This window comes from Dermochelys coriacea, chromosome 9 (genome assembly GCF_009764565.3).
Source record: "Dermochelys coriacea isolate rDerCor1 chromosome 9, rDerCor1.pri.v4, whole genome shotgun sequence".
Classification (NCBI taxonomy): domain Eukaryota; kingdom Metazoa; phylum Chordata; order Testudines; family Dermochelyidae; genus Dermochelys; species Dermochelys coriacea.
Genome location: NC_050076.1, coordinates 54,417,220 through 54,432,953, shown reverse-complemented (window position 1 = coordinate 54,432,953; position 15,734 = coordinate 54,417,220).

Here is a 15,734-nt window from a genome sequence, read left to right as displayed (position 1 = left end):
GCCCTAGAAGAGGCTAGAACATCTGGAAGTTGTGTAAGGGAATATGGCAATGGAACAAGAAGAGCAGAATGCATGGATATGAATCAGGAGCTGAAGGGACACCGTAAATTCTAGTAATTTCCTCTTTTTAAATTGCTCAGGCTTTAATTGCTCCTGGGCTTTCAAATCTGACATATGTCACTGTCACCCAACACCCAAAACATTAAACAACTAGACTCTCCGAAGAGTGAACATATCATGTGTATGGTGTCTTTTAGTTATGATTCTGAGGGTGTGAAAGAACACGCCTCTGATGTCCTGGGTCTCTCTGCTACATTTCCTTAGCTTGCTGGAATTTCCGTCTGTTTCTTTCCCTCTCAGATACCAGTTGAAGACAGTGTCAATCCATGTGTATGCCTGACAGAAGCTGGTGAAGTGCCAGTTTCCTAATCAAATATCTTTGCCCCTCTCTCAGGTATGTTGCCTCAGTGTGTTGGGTATTTTTAGGAGCAGGTTTCGCTGGGGTGTCAGGCTCCATCTTCCCCTATTATTAATCATTGAAGGGGGTTCTGCCAATCAAAGAAAAGATTTATGAGGCAAGCAGGAAGCTCTTGTTTTTACAGGAGTTTCTCGCACACAGTAGGAAAAGCAAACATTCCAAACATACCAAAGGATCCATGGGATAAAAATTCCCCAAGCAGCCAAGATTAAGACACTTGAAGCACATGGAAGGATTGAAACCTGAACTCAAGGATTTAACTGTCTTATTAGCGGTCAGCACTGAGTACTGGTAAGGAGAATCTGAACCATACATGAAAAGTCATTCTTGGGGAGAGGATCATCCACAGCCCCCAGGGAACCCTAAAGGCACTCCCACCTCCTCCCGATATGGTGACCAGCATCCCTTTGGTAGTGTGACCATATTTCCCAAAGGGAAAATGGGAACTGCATGGGGCTGGCCCAAGCTGCTCGCCCAAGCCCTGCCTGTCCCTGCGTGAGGCTGGGTCACTACTTGCTGGAACCCTGTCTGCCTAACCCCACACGAGGCTGGGGTCACTGGTTGCTCAAACCCTGCCTCCCAACCCCCCATGCTGGGCTGGCATCGCCGCTTGCACCGCCACACTTTCCTCTGCAACCCACTTTTTTGACAAAAATGGGCATTTGTCCCATTTGCTCTTGCCAATTGATCAAGTTGGCAAGAGCAAATGGGACAAATGCCCACTTTTGCCAAAAAAGTCAAGACACAGGACTGGGCTTAAAAAAGGGACTGTCCCAGCCAAAATGGGATGTATGGTCACCCTACCCTTTGGCTAAGACTTAGATGGGAATCTCTTTGGAAGCTATCAGCCTGGCTCCCCAGAAGGGCGGTGAAGTACTGGAATGGGTTATCTAGGGAGATGGTGGAATCTCCATCCTTAGAGGTTTTTAAGGCCCAGCTTGACAAAGCTTTGGCTGGGATGATTTAGTTGGGGTTGGTCCTGCTTTGAGCAGGGGATTGCACTAGATGACCAATATTCTATTATTCTAAGTCAGAGAAGGGTCACTGTTGTATGAGTTGACACAGTGCCTGATCTCAGTTTTCAGGGCAGGAGTTGTTTCTTTCCTACAGTACCCAGCACAATGAGGCCCCAATATTAATGGAAGGGGGCCTACAGATACTGCCATAAACGTTGCAAAGTTTAGTTGCTACATAAAGGTTATAATCTCACCTTCATCTCTGTGCAAACCTCCCGTTGCCATCAGCAAGTATTCTGCCATGCACTGTGGGGAATATATCGCCCTGCATTTATCTTTCAGTCCACAGGCTGTAACTAAAAATGGAATCTGGCTTTCTCTTCTGAAGGAGTTTGACACTCCGACTGCAGTAGAACCCCTGCAACTGAATTCAATGGGGTCTCCGTGCATGGATTTGTTTGTGGAACTGGGGCCTAAATTATCAACAATGTTTGCCTCTTAATAAATCAAATGCTTTTCATTATTATTTTATATCTCATTGGTGTCTTTCTTCACTTATCAGCAGTTACTGATGTCAGTTTGGAAATTGTTTGGAAATTAATGCTTTCATTATAAATTTGTCCCAATGAATACTATTTAGTTTTAGATTCTACTGCCAGTATATTCTCTCACACCATACTATCTGCTACTGTGCGTATCAGTAATCTGTGCCTGCTGCGTATGTATAGGTTTGAAGAGCATTACATTTCATTTCAACTTTCCCAGTAAGTTAATTTAAGAGCTAAGTTGAAGCATAATGATTTAGTTCAAACATTACTGAGTGCACAGCCTGTAGATAGGTGCACAAGTTGCTGCTTGCTCCTTTTTGGGAACCTGCCACATGCTGGCCTTGTGACAATGTATCTTGCTCTCTTTCCGTCTCAATCCTCAGCATCATTGACTTCAAGGGGGATATTCATGTGATTAAGTGCTTAAGTGAGTTAAGTGATTAAGTTAAGCATGTGCTTAAATGCATTGCCAGATCAATGCTCCACAATTTACAGGCTTGTGCCCTTAAAGTGCACTTCTGGTCTGACAAATGACTGCAAATGTGCATTTTCTTACTCCTTCTAGCTGCTCCTTGGGTATATTCAGTCATATCTGCTGATTTTAATTAGAACAATCAGTTCTGATTGTTTTTTTATTCCTGCTAGCTTTACAGAGCCAATACAGCTGCAAGAGAGTGGGCTGGATTCAATTCCTTCCCATGCATCATCAAGAGAATAGTTTCCTAAACTCCAGTTCAACTGATGGCAATGGGATTGCACAAATATCTCTGAGGTGATCATCTGAAAACATTTGGGTTGCTCAAGTGTAAGTGAGAGCCTAATTTGGCCCGTGGAAACTTTATTGGTGATGATAATGTTTGAGAAGGAAAGAAGTCAAGCTTGTTTTGAAGATCGCATGTTGAATTTCCAGGACTGGAAATCAGAAAAAACCTTGTTTCACTTGCACTTAGCAAATTTGATCTGGGACCATGGAGAAGCCATTACAGAGATGCCACAATGCCATTTTTACACAGTCACGTTCAGAGCAAATTCACCACTTTAATATTTTTTACAATAACACATGAAAGAATGAAATGCCATAATAAAAACAGAGACAACAATAACATCCCCAACTCATTACTGGAAAACAAAACACCCTTCACGGCCAGTCTGCTGAGCAAACAGCCAGGACATGCAATTTTAAATATGCTCTCTCCTGCACAATTGGCTTCAGACCGCAATAACTGCAACCCGCATTCCCCAGACGTTTCATCTGTCACAGGTGATCTGTACACCAAGGTGTCTGTTGTGGGGACAGTTAGACAGTTTGACCTTGTGCTTGATTGGTTGTTTGAAAAGTGTGAATTGGGAGTGCTTTGTTCCAGGTGAGCCTTGAGTGGGCCTGACTGTTACAAAAAGCCAGTCAGCTGCGAACCAGTTGAGCAGTGAACAGCAGAGAGACTAACAGAGGGAGTTTGCCCAGGGAGAGCCCACTGAGGCTTACATCTTGCCGGCTTCTCTGAGTAGTTATTACAACTCCTGAGGAAGCTTGTACCAGGAAGGTAATATGGATGGGGAGCGTTCAGCTGTTGTGACCTGCACTGGATGTGCCATGTTTGTCTTTCTTCCACAGGAAAAAAGCAACTTTGTCTATACAAAGTGCAAGCTGGTCTCCATATTGGAACAGAAGGTTCAAGGTCTGGAGCAACAGATATTGACCCTGTGTTGCATAAGAGAAACTGAAGATTTTATGGACAGACGTCAGGATATGCTTCTATGGGCACAATGTTCTGAAGATTCAGAGCAGACCGTGCAGTGGGGACAGGAGGACGGTGAAGAAATTTGGCAGCCTGTGACCTCCAGAAGAAGAAAGGGGAGCATCCATGTACCAGCAGCGCAGATACAGGTAAGCAACCGTTTTCATGTTCTCTCCACAGGTACTAATGTGGAGAGTGGACCAGATGATACATCTGAGGGAAGGGAACAGAAAGAAACTCTGCCAATTGGAAGGCATGAGATGCACTGTCCTCGGATGGGGGTTCCACGACCACTGCTCCCAAGAGGAGGAGGCGGGTGATGGTGGTCGGGGACTCTCTCCTCAGGTGGACTGACTCATCTATCTTCTGCCCTGCTTGGGAAAACTGAGAAGTCTGCTGCTTGCCAGGAGCTAGGATTCACGATGTGACGGAGAGACTGCCGAGACTCATCAAGCCCTCGGATTGCTACCCCTTCCTGCTTCTCTACGTGGGCACCAATGATACTGCCAAGAATGACCTTGAGTGGATCACTGCAGACTACATGGCTCTGGGAAGAAGGATAAAGGAGTTTGAGGTGCAAGTGGTCTTCTCGTCCATCTTCCCCGTGGAAGGAAAAGGCCTGGGTAGAGACCATTGAATCGTGGAAGTCAACAAATGGCTACACAGGTGGTATCAGAGAGAAGGCTTTGGATTTTTTGACCATGGGATGGTGTTCCAAGAAGGAGGAGTGCTAGGCAGAGACGGGCTCCACCTAACAAAGAGAGGGAAGAGCATCTTCGCAAGCAGGCTGGCTAACCTAGTGAGGAGGGCTTTAAACTAGGTTCACCAGGAGAAGGAGACCAAAGCCCTGAGGTAAGTGGGGAAGTGGGATACTGGGAGGAAGCACGAGCAAAAGTGCGCGAGAGGGCAGGGCTCCTGCCTCATACTGAGAAAAAAGGGATGATCAGCGAGTTATCTCAAGTGCCTATACACAAATGCAAGAAGCCTGGGAAACAAGCAGGGCGAACTGGAAGTCCTGGCACAGTCAAGGTATTATGATGTGATTGGAATAACAGAGACTTGGTGGGATAACTCACATGACTGGAGTACTGTCATGGATGGATATAAACTGTTCAGGAAGGACAGGCAGGGCAGAAAAGGAGTTGCATTGTACGTAAGGGAGCAGTATGACTGCTTAGAGCTCAAGTATGAAACTGCAGAAAAACCTGAGAGTCCCTGGATTAAGTTTAGAAGTGTGAGCAACAAGGGTGATGTTGTGGTGGGAGTCTGCTATAGACCACCGGACCAGGGGGATGAGGTGGACGAGGCTTTCTTCCGGCAACTCACGGAAGTTACTAGATCGCAGGCCCTGGTTCTCATGGGAGACTTCAATCACCCTGATATCTGCTGGGAGAGCAATACAACAGTGCACAGACAATCCAGGAAGTTTTTGGAAAGTGTAGGGGACAATTTCCTGGTGCAAATGCTGGAGGAACCAACTAGGGGCAGAGCTCTTCTTGACCTGCTGCTCACAAACTGGGAAGAATTAGTAGGGGAAGCAAAAGTGGATGGGAACCTGGGAGGCAGTGACCATGAGATGGTCGAGTTCAGGATCCTGACACACGGAAGAAAGGAGAGCAGCAGAATACGGACCCTGGACTTCAGAAAAGCAGACTTTGACTCCCTCAGGCAACTGATGGGCAGGATCCCCTGGGAGAATAACATGAGGGGGAAAGGAGTCCAGGAGAATTGGCTGTATTTTAAAGAATCCTTATTGAGGTTACAGGGACAAACCATCCCGATGTGTAGAAAGAATAGCAAATATGGCAGGCGACCAGCTTGGCTTAACAGTGAAATCCTTGCTGATCTTAAACACAAAAAAGAAGCTTACAAGAAGTGGAAGATTGGACAAATAACCAGGGAAGAGTATAAAAATATGCTCGGGCATGCAGGAGTGAAATCAGGAAGGCCAAATCACACCTGGAGTTGCAGCTAGCAAGAGATGTTAAGAGTAACAAGAAGGGTTTCTTCAGGTATGTTAGCGACAAGAAGAAAGTCAAGGAAAGTGTGGGCCCCTTACTGAATGAGGGAGGCAACATAGTGACAGAGGATGTGGAAAAAGCTAATGTACTCAATGCTTTTTTTGCCTCTGTCTTCACAAACAAGGTCAGCTCCCAGACTACTGCACTGGGCAGCACAGCATGGGGAGGAGGTGACCAGCCCTCTGTGGAGAAAGAAACTATTCGGGACTATTTAGAAAAACTGGACGAGCACAAATCCATGGAGCTAGCTGCACTGCATTCGAAGATGCTAAAGGAGTTGGCGGATGTGACTGCAGAGCCATTGGCCATTATCTTTGAAAGCTCATGGCGATCGGGGGAGGTCCCGGACAACTGGAAAAAAGCTAATGTAGTGCCCATCTTTAAAAAAAGGAAGGAAGAGGATCCGGGGAACTACGGGCCAGTCAGCCTCACCTCAGTCCCTGGAAAAATCATAGAACAGGTCCTCAAGGAATCAATTCTGAAGCACTACAGGAGAGGAAAGTGATTAGGAACAGTCAGCATGGATTCACCAAGGGCAAGTCATGCCTGACTAATCTAATTGCCTTCTGTGACGAGATAACTGGCTCTGTGGATGAGGGGAAAGCAGTGGATGTGTTGTTCTTTGACTTTAGCAAAGCTTTTGACACGGTCTCCACAGTATTCTTGCCAGCAAGTTAAAGAAGTATGGGCTGGATGAATGGACTATAAGGTCGATAGAAAGTTGGCTAGATTGTCGGGCTCAATGGGTAGAGATCAATAGCTCCATGTCTAGTTGCCAGCCGGTATCAAGTTTTGTTCAATATCTTCATAAATGATCTGGAGGATGGTGTGGTTTGCACCCTCAGCATGTTTGCAGATGACACTAAACTGGGAGGAGAGGGAGATAGGCTGGAGGGTAGGGATAGGATACAGAGGGCCCTAGACAAATTAGAGGATTGGGCCAAAAGAAATCTGATGAGGTTCAACAAGGAAAAGTACAGAGTCCTGGACTTAGGATGGAAGAATCCCATGCACCGCTACAGACTAGGGACTGAATGGCTCGGCAGCAGTTCTGCAGAAAAGGACTTAGGGGTTACAGTGGACGAGAAGCTGGATATGAGTCAACAGTGTGCCCTTGTTGCCAAGAAGGCCAATAGCATTTTGGGATGTATAAGTAGAAGCATTGCCAGCAGATCGAGGGACGTGATCGTTCCCCTCTATTCGACATTGGTGAGGCCTCATCTGGAGTACTGTGTCCAGTTTTGGGCCCCACACTACAAGAAGGATGTGGAAAAATTGGAAAGAGTCCAGCGGAGGGCAACACAAATGATTAGGGGGCTGGAGCACATGACTTATGAGGAGAGGCTGAGGGAACTGGGATTGTTTAGTCTGCGGAAGAGAAGAATGAGGGGGGATTTGATAGCTGCTTTCAACTACCTGAAAGGGGGTTCCAAAGAGGATGGATCTAGACTGTTCTCAGTGGTAGCAGATAACAGAACAAGGAGTAATGATCTCAAGTTGCAGTGGGGGAGGTTTAGGTTGGATATTAGGAAAAATGTTTTCACTAGGAGGGTGGTGAAACACTGGAATGAGTTACCTAGGGAGGTGGTGGAATCTCCTTCCTTAGAAGTTTTTAAGGTCAGGCTTGACAAAGCCCTGGCTGGGATGATTTAGTTGGGGATTGGTCTTGCTTTGAGCAGCGGGTTGGACTAGATGACCTCCTGAGGTCCATTCCAACCCTGAGATTCTATGATTCTAAGGTGAACTGTAATTATGATGCACAGGCAGAAGGTGTTTATGAGCCATTTTCTCAGTAGCATTGAACAACAGATGGTCATAACAGTTTACCAGGGCACTGATAGAACAGCACTGTGCCCACTAAATATCTGATTCTGACTCACTGGGGGCTAGGAAATGAAGAGGCTGAGACAGGCAGAAAACGAGAAAAGGGATGCACTAGTGAAGAGGGTATAAATGTAGGTATCACTGTTGAGAACTGATAATGTTGAAACCAGGAAGCAGGTGGTTAAATATAATGGCATACATATACAAGAAGTGGTCAGGGATAGAAACCCTGGGGGAGTTGCATAGTGAGGAAGTTCATTGTTAGAACAGTGACCATTGTCAATCACAAAAGGCCTTGGATAGGCTTCAGATCTTGAGTAATTGGGGTATTTTCATGTCAAGTTTTTACGTGAATTTGGATTCTTGATATCTCAATTTCTTGTTCCTTTTAATATGTATTTATTTCATGTAACCTTGATATCAAATGTCAGGATTTCCCAGTGCATGACACAGCAGCCAGACTGTATCAAGAAGTCAGTGAATAATCATGCCTTCCCCATGAAATGGCTGGATCAATTTGATTATGCCATGATTATCTGCCAAAGCAATTGGTAGGAAAGGAGGAGATGCAATGCATATTTAGTGGCTACATGCACTCACCTTTCAACTCTGAAGACCCCTGTTCTGACTGTTTTTCACTCACAAGTGAAGTGAGCTAGCTAGTCTCTCAGCCTCATCCATTTTTTGCTTTTGTCCATACCCTAAATCCATTATATCACCTGGCACATTACATCACCTGATTGGGGAGAAACTGCGTATGAAATAGCATGGCATTTGCAAGGAAAGACTGAAGAGAATTGACTGAGTTGTGTGGGGCCCCGCACTGGAACAGCATGGTCATGAAGAACAAACTTACATTTTTACATCTAAGGTCTCTGGAACTGTGTCTTCTCTCTGGATGGGGCTGACTCCACAACAAGGCACTAATGATGGAAAATGTAATCTTATAACAATGAATAGCACTTACCATTTATAGTGCTTCACAAGTTCAAAGATCAGTGCAAGCACTAATTCCTCCACTAATTATTGTTCGTTTTTATTTCCTGCTCTCTCTACCTATGTTTCAGGAACCTTTGGTTCTGACATCATAATCTGCTGCTATGGGAATAAATGAGGTCATGAAAAAGGGTACTTAGGATAAGTTCTGACAGAAGGTAGTAATACATAGGTATCTTTGGTAAGGTTTTAGAGACAAGAGAGATTTTTGACTCAAGATGAGAGTCCTGCTTTAAACCATTTCTCTTTGCAGATGTCCTTGTGTCAACCCTTCTAGAAGATACATAGGTTCATTAAGCTGGGGCGAGAGTAAATAGGGCAAGAATTTTCTTTCCATTTTCATGGCTGCTTTAGGCTCCAGAAGGAGTCAGTGATGTTTATGAGGAGCGCTGCTGCCCCCTGTGTGCTCCTTACACAAGTCTTTATTTTCCCCTTTTTAAATGAGAGCCATTCTTGTTCCAGTGAGGCCTGGCTAGCGATGCTGAAATTCCTCTGCCTCTGTTTGTTGCTATTCTGGCAGCCAGTTTCCATGGCGACGCAGATTCCATGCGAGCTAGCGGAGGGCCTAGCACAACCCCATATCTCAAGGTCTCCTTGGAAAAGAACCTCCCCCCTCCAAAAGAAGGAAGAAGAGCAGGAATACATCTCTGCCCTTCCCCAAACCCAGCACACTCACACTCCAGCATCGATTTGGCTCCCTTATTGGGAGCAGTGTAGTTATTTGGATTATGAGTGTTGTTTTAGGGTGACAGGAATCCACAGCACACCTCCCCCTTCTCGTCTCCCCCGCATATATGCAGGAATTACCACATCATGCTAACATTTCAACACGAGCAAGCACTCCAGATGGTACGCATTAAAATTCCAAGATTTCTGATTCACCAGTGACAGCTTGCTCCCTAAATTATCTCCAGAAATACAAACCAAATCTAAGGACTGGGTAAAGACAGAGGGGAGAATGAAAGTTAGATGAGGAAAGGCAGAAAAGACAGGGACCATTCCCTTTCCCCATCTCCCTGCTTGACATTAGGCTTTCCCCATTTCTTTCATTGCTGCAGTGACTATGGTTTGCTGCATCGACATAGTGGATGGTGATTTCCTTGCTGATGACACTGTCTCTATTCGGGTGTTTTTGGGAAAATTAGTGCAGCTGGAACTTCCCCTTCTGTTCTCAAAATTGGATTAGGGGACTCAGGCTGCGTGCTTTGCTTTTACTCTTGCTTAGGGGTGCCTATTCTAACCCTTTTTGCTCCATAGGTGCCCTACTGAACAGCATACTGTTTAACTGGATATCTGCTGGGGCTGATGATCACTTTCCCCCCTCATGAGGCTCTCCAGCTAGAATGGAGATGGGTAAGAAAAGTGGTGCTATCATATGGCAACTGTGCAACATGATGCATTTGAAGCAAAACAATGTTTGAGACAGAACTCCAAGCCCTGGTTCCACAGGTCCTAGAAGTGTGACTTCCAATTGATCAATGAACCCCTCCCTCTACAGCACCTGCTACTACTAAATCTAGGGAATAGTACTGTTAATATCTTATAGGTGGTCCAGCCCCTTGTTCTGCTTTTACAGTTCATCTTCTTGGTCAGTCCATAAGTTGGCATTGACCCAAACAGGTGGTTGTGGTAATCTTGCCCTCTGACCTGGATGCAAAATGACACAATGATGGACCTAATGGAACGGGAAATACAAAAGGGATTATTAGTGGCAAGATAAGGAGGTGGGCATGAACTCATATTGGCCTTCCCCAGTTGAGATGTGAATTAAATCAATATTATGTAGATTTAGATCCAGAGAAAATAGAATCTGGTTCTTCAGTAACAGCTTCTTTACACTTTCCCTGGAGTGACACTTGGTCACGAGGTGTAGCTTGCTGTCTGGAACTCACTAGAGGACAAGAAGAAAAGGAGTACTTGTGGCACCTTAGAGACTAACAAATTTATTTGAGCATAAGGACAAGAGCAGCAGGACTATTACAAGAGAAAGCAGAGCCTTCTCAAAGGAATGTCATCCCAGCTCTTGTAATGTGCTGTCATGGTTTGTATTTGCATGTCACAGCAGTAAAGCAAAACTGCCAACATTGAGAGATTATACCACCAGACATGTCAGAGGCATGGACACATTAATGAAACACATGCTTAGTTCAGCACACTTAAGTTCCATTGGCTTCAAAGAGACTTAAGCATGTGCTTAACTGCTTTGCTAAGTAGGATTGTGCTTACTCGTCTTCTCAAAGTTCAGCATGTACTTTAAGTGCTGTACTCAATTAAGGCCAAGGAAGTTAAGCAAACAGGATTTGGCTCCAGACTCATGTAGGGTTAAAAATAAACTAACTTTTCTTCCAGCTTATCTTATAACACAATGTCCAATTTGATGTATTTCACATGTTACCCAGAAAAGAATGTATAAGATGGGCAGAAAAGCTCACTAGATGCTAAATAGGAGGTAGCTCTGTTGCCAAATTTAATCAGGTGTTAGGATTTAATGGTAGGATTACCTGCTCCCGCCAAAATTCTGAAGATTCATAACTGAGCAATGTGACTGTATCAGAAAAGTATGTTGCTGAGACTGGTACTGCTGGCCAAGATAGCAGCTGTAAGGCCACAACAAGGTATGTATTAGGTGGCTAGTGGTATGCACCATGGATACTTTGTAAGGCACAAGGCCATAGGCCAAATGATTTCAGCCACACAGAAACATCAATAGCCTATTAGTCCATGCCTTGTTGTGGCTCAGTTGAAATATTAATAATTTTTGGCTAACAGTTTTTTATTTTGGCACTGTGGTGGAGAGTTTGCACACAGAAGGCAATTTGAATGTACTTTATAATACAGTGATTTTAATTACAGAGTAATTACAATATAGTTGTGCTTTCTGATATCTGTAACTATCAATCATTCATATATCTCAGTCTAAATACACAATGGAATTATTTAATACCCCATTAGTTTAAAACATGTATTTTGAGAATCCAGGTACATTAAGTACATTGCATTTAGACTGAAATTAGTCTGAAGGTATAACTTTGGTTGTGAAGCATAGATAATGTACCTGGATTCTAAAAATACATGTATTAACTATGAAGTTCTGGAGGTAGTTCAGTCATGTATTTTACTGTCTAGTTATAGGATCCTGTAGTAGTTACATGTATCAAAAGGGATAACTTTAGAGAACTTACACTATAATGTACCAAGTATGGAATAAAAAGGATAATAAAGGATCAAGTTATGAAGTTAACCTTCAGTTATGTTAATTACAGGGTCTGAAAAACAACCAATGTGCAATTATACTGTAAGTGCAATGTAATGTAGATTTAGATCCAGAGAAAATAGAATCTGGTTCTTCAGTAACAGCTTCTTTACACTTTCCCTACAGTCACTGTATTATAAAGTATAGCCCATTTTGAATATATTTATAGTTATTATTTTCCTTTACATAAAGTATGTAGCAGAAATGGAAGGGATATCAAGATGATTAGAGGCATAGGAAAACTTCCATATGAGGAGGGATTGAAAAGAGTGAGATGGATAAGTTTAGAATGGAGATGAATAACAGAAGATACGATTAAGATGGTTTAAACTAACAAAGGACATAGAGTATGGAAGCTGGGAACCCATATTTATTCCCAATTTATAAAACAAGCATAAGGGGATATTCTCCCTGATTCTGACAAAATCCTTAGTCAAACTCCAATTGACTCCAGTGGTGCATGTGGTGAGGTGGCTGCCCCATACAGATAGATGGAGGGTTAAAGCAGCCCTCAGGAAGGCTGTGCAAAACCCAACCAATGAGTTAGCAACCAAGAGCTAATTCCCAGCACAGCCAGCAGGAGGCGCTGTGGCGGTGAGTCCCGCTGCATTATAGTGCAGTATTGAAATGCACATATTTTATATTAAGCTTTGTCATATGTACTGTAATGCACCTTTTTCCTACCAAACTGATTAACATTTATTCATAACCCCCCCCCCACACACACACACCTTTAATTACGCACATAAGACAGTTCAAATGAAGGGTTTTGAGTATTCAGGTAAGGTATGGCTTCTGAACCTAACTCTAAGTAAAAAAATATTTTTTCAATCTAATAAGAGGATGAAGGTTCTAATACATTTTAGATGGTTATTGATGTTTTAATGCTAATGCTATCAGATCAGATGAATCCATACTAGTCGCATTCACATATCTGGAACCAATCCACTAGCCTGTATAGATCAGTAACCAGTTCATATAGACTTCTGATCAGTTTCCCAGCTGCATTAATCCTATTGGTATCATTTATTTGCCCATAGAGTTCTTTGCCATAGTATAAATGCCTCATCAAACATTTACCCTCAATGGCCTTGTGAGGTAGGGAAGTATTATCCCCATTTTACAGAAAGGAAACTGAGGCACATTTGCTGAATAGCAGACAAGAAGTCTGTGGCAGAACCAGAAAGAGTGCCTACATCTCCTGAGTTCCAGTGCAGTGCCTTAGCCATCGGGCTACCCTTCCTTCATTACTAGCCTTGTGGCCTGGGGACCCATTCTTTTTTTGGAAACTTATTTTTGTAGACTTCTGTATATTCGCTTAATTAGCAATTTGTGCCCAAGATAGGCCAGCACAGAAACAGTGGTGGGCAGCAGATGATGCTCGATTTGGCAGAGCTGAACAGAGAAAGCTTATATCTATGCTTAGCCAGCCATATTAAAAAGACTCACGAGCCTCCCTTCGTTTCCCTAGCAAAAATGACTAACAATAATTCATTTCGAATGTGTCATATGGGCAAAAATCACAGGACAGAATAACTGATTTGAATAAGCTTCTCAGAAGCCATAAGCGTCATAAAACCCTTAGAAGGTTTCAGCCTTTCCATATGTCTACACTGCAAAAAACCCTGCATAGCAGCGAGTCTCAGAGCCCATGCCAACTGATGTGGGCTTGAGCTGAGGGCTAACAATAGCAGATGTTTCTGCTCCGGCTGGAGCCTAGATTCTAAAACCCACACCACTCTACAGGTTTCTGAGCCCTGGCTCCAACCTGAGCATGAATATCTACACTTCTGTTTGACCTGGGCTCTGAAACTTGCTGCCACTGGATTTTTTTGTGCAGTTTAAACATACCCATAGAGTCTAAGCTCTGGTCTACACTACGAGTTTAGGTCGAATTTAGCAACGTTAGATCGATTTAACCCTGCACCCGTTCACATGACGAAGCCATTTTTGTCGACTTAAAGGGCTCTTAAAATCGATTTCTGTACTCCTCCCCAACGAGGGGATTAGTGCTGAAATCGACATCGCTGGGTTGAATTTGGGTTAGTGTGGATGCAATTTGACGGTATTGGCCTCTGGGAGCTATCCCAGAGTGCTCCTTTGTGACTGCCCTGGACAGCACTCTCAACTCAGATGCACTGGCCAGGTAGACAGAAAAAGCCTGCGGACTTCTGAATTTCATTTCCTGTTTGACCAGCGTGCCACAGGCGATCATCCAGAGCTCATTGGCAGAGGTGACCATGGAGTCCCAGAATCGCAAAAAAGCTCCAGCATGGACCGAACGGGGGGTATTGGATCTGATCGCTGTATGGGGAGACGAATCCGTGGTATCAGAACTCCGTTCCAAAAGATGAAATGCCAAAATATTTGATAAAAATCTCCAAGGGCATGAAGGACAGAGGCTATAATGGGGACTGGCAGCAGTGCTGTGTGAAAATTAAGGAGCTCAGGCAAGCCTACCAAAGAACCAGAGAGGCAAACGGCCGCTCCGGGTCAGAGCCCTAGACATGCCACTTCTATGATGAACTGCATGCAATTCTAAGGGGTGCCCCTACCACTGCCCCACCCCTACACGTGGACTCCTGCAAGGGGGGAGTCTCATGCAACAGAGATAAGGATTTAGGGGATGAGGAAGATGATGAGGAGGAGGAGACTGTTCTCCCCGACAGCCAGGAACTGTTTATCACCCGGGATCCAATACCCTCCAAACCCTCCCAAAGCGGGCTCCCGGACCTTGAAGGCGGAGAAGGCACCTCTGGTGAGTGTACCTTTGTAAATATAATACATGGTTTAAAAGCAAGCGTGTTTAATGATTAATTTGCCCTGAAGGCCCTGATGCATTCGTGGTCAGTACAGCTACTGAAAAAGTCTGTTAACGTGTCTGGGGATGGAGCAGAAATCCTCCAGGGACATCTCAATGAAGCTCTCTTGGAGGTACTCCCAAAGCCTTTGCAAAAGGTTTCTGGGGAGGGCAGCCTTATTCCATCCTCCATGGTAGGACATTTTACCACGCCAGGCCAGTAGCACATAGTCTGGAATCATTGCATAACAAAGCATGGCAGCGTATGGTCCCAGTGTTTGCTGGCATTCAAGCAACATCTGTTCTTTAGCTCTCTGTGTTATCCTCAGGAGAGTGATATCATTCATGGTCACCTGGTTGAAATAGGGGAGTTTTATTAAGGAGACATTCAGAGGTGGCGATTCCTGCTGGGCTGTTTGCCTGTGGCTGAAAAGAAATCATCCCCGCTGTTAGCCATGCAGTGGGGGGAGGGGTGAAGCGATCATCCCAGAGAATTGGGTGTGAGGGGGGGTTTAGTTGGGTTTGTGCTGCACATTAACCCGAAAACCACAGCCCCTCCTTTTAAATGATAATGTCACAGCTAACCTGGTGGCTGAACTTTGTGACTTTGTCCTCACCCATAACTATTTCACATTTGGGGACAATGTATACCTTCAAATCAGCGGCACTGCGATGGGTACCCGCATGGCCCCATAGTATGGCAACATTTTTATGGCTGACTTAGAACAACGCTTCCTCAGCTCTCGTCCCCTAATGCCCCTACTCTGTTTGCGCTACACTGATGACATCTTCATCATCTGGACCCATGGAAAAGAAGCCCTTGAGGAATTCCACCATGATTTCAACAATTTCCATCCCACCATCAACCTCAGCCTGGACCAGTTCACAAAAGAGATCCATTTCCTGGACACTATGGTGCTAATAAGTGATGGTCACATAAACACCACCCTATATCGGAAACCTATTGACCGCTATTCCGACCTACATGCCTCTAGCTTTCATCCAGATCACACCACACGATCCATTGTCTACAGCCAAGCTCTATGATATAACCGCATTTGTTCCAACCCCTCAGACAGAGACAAACACCTACAAGATCTCTATCATGCATTCTTACAACTA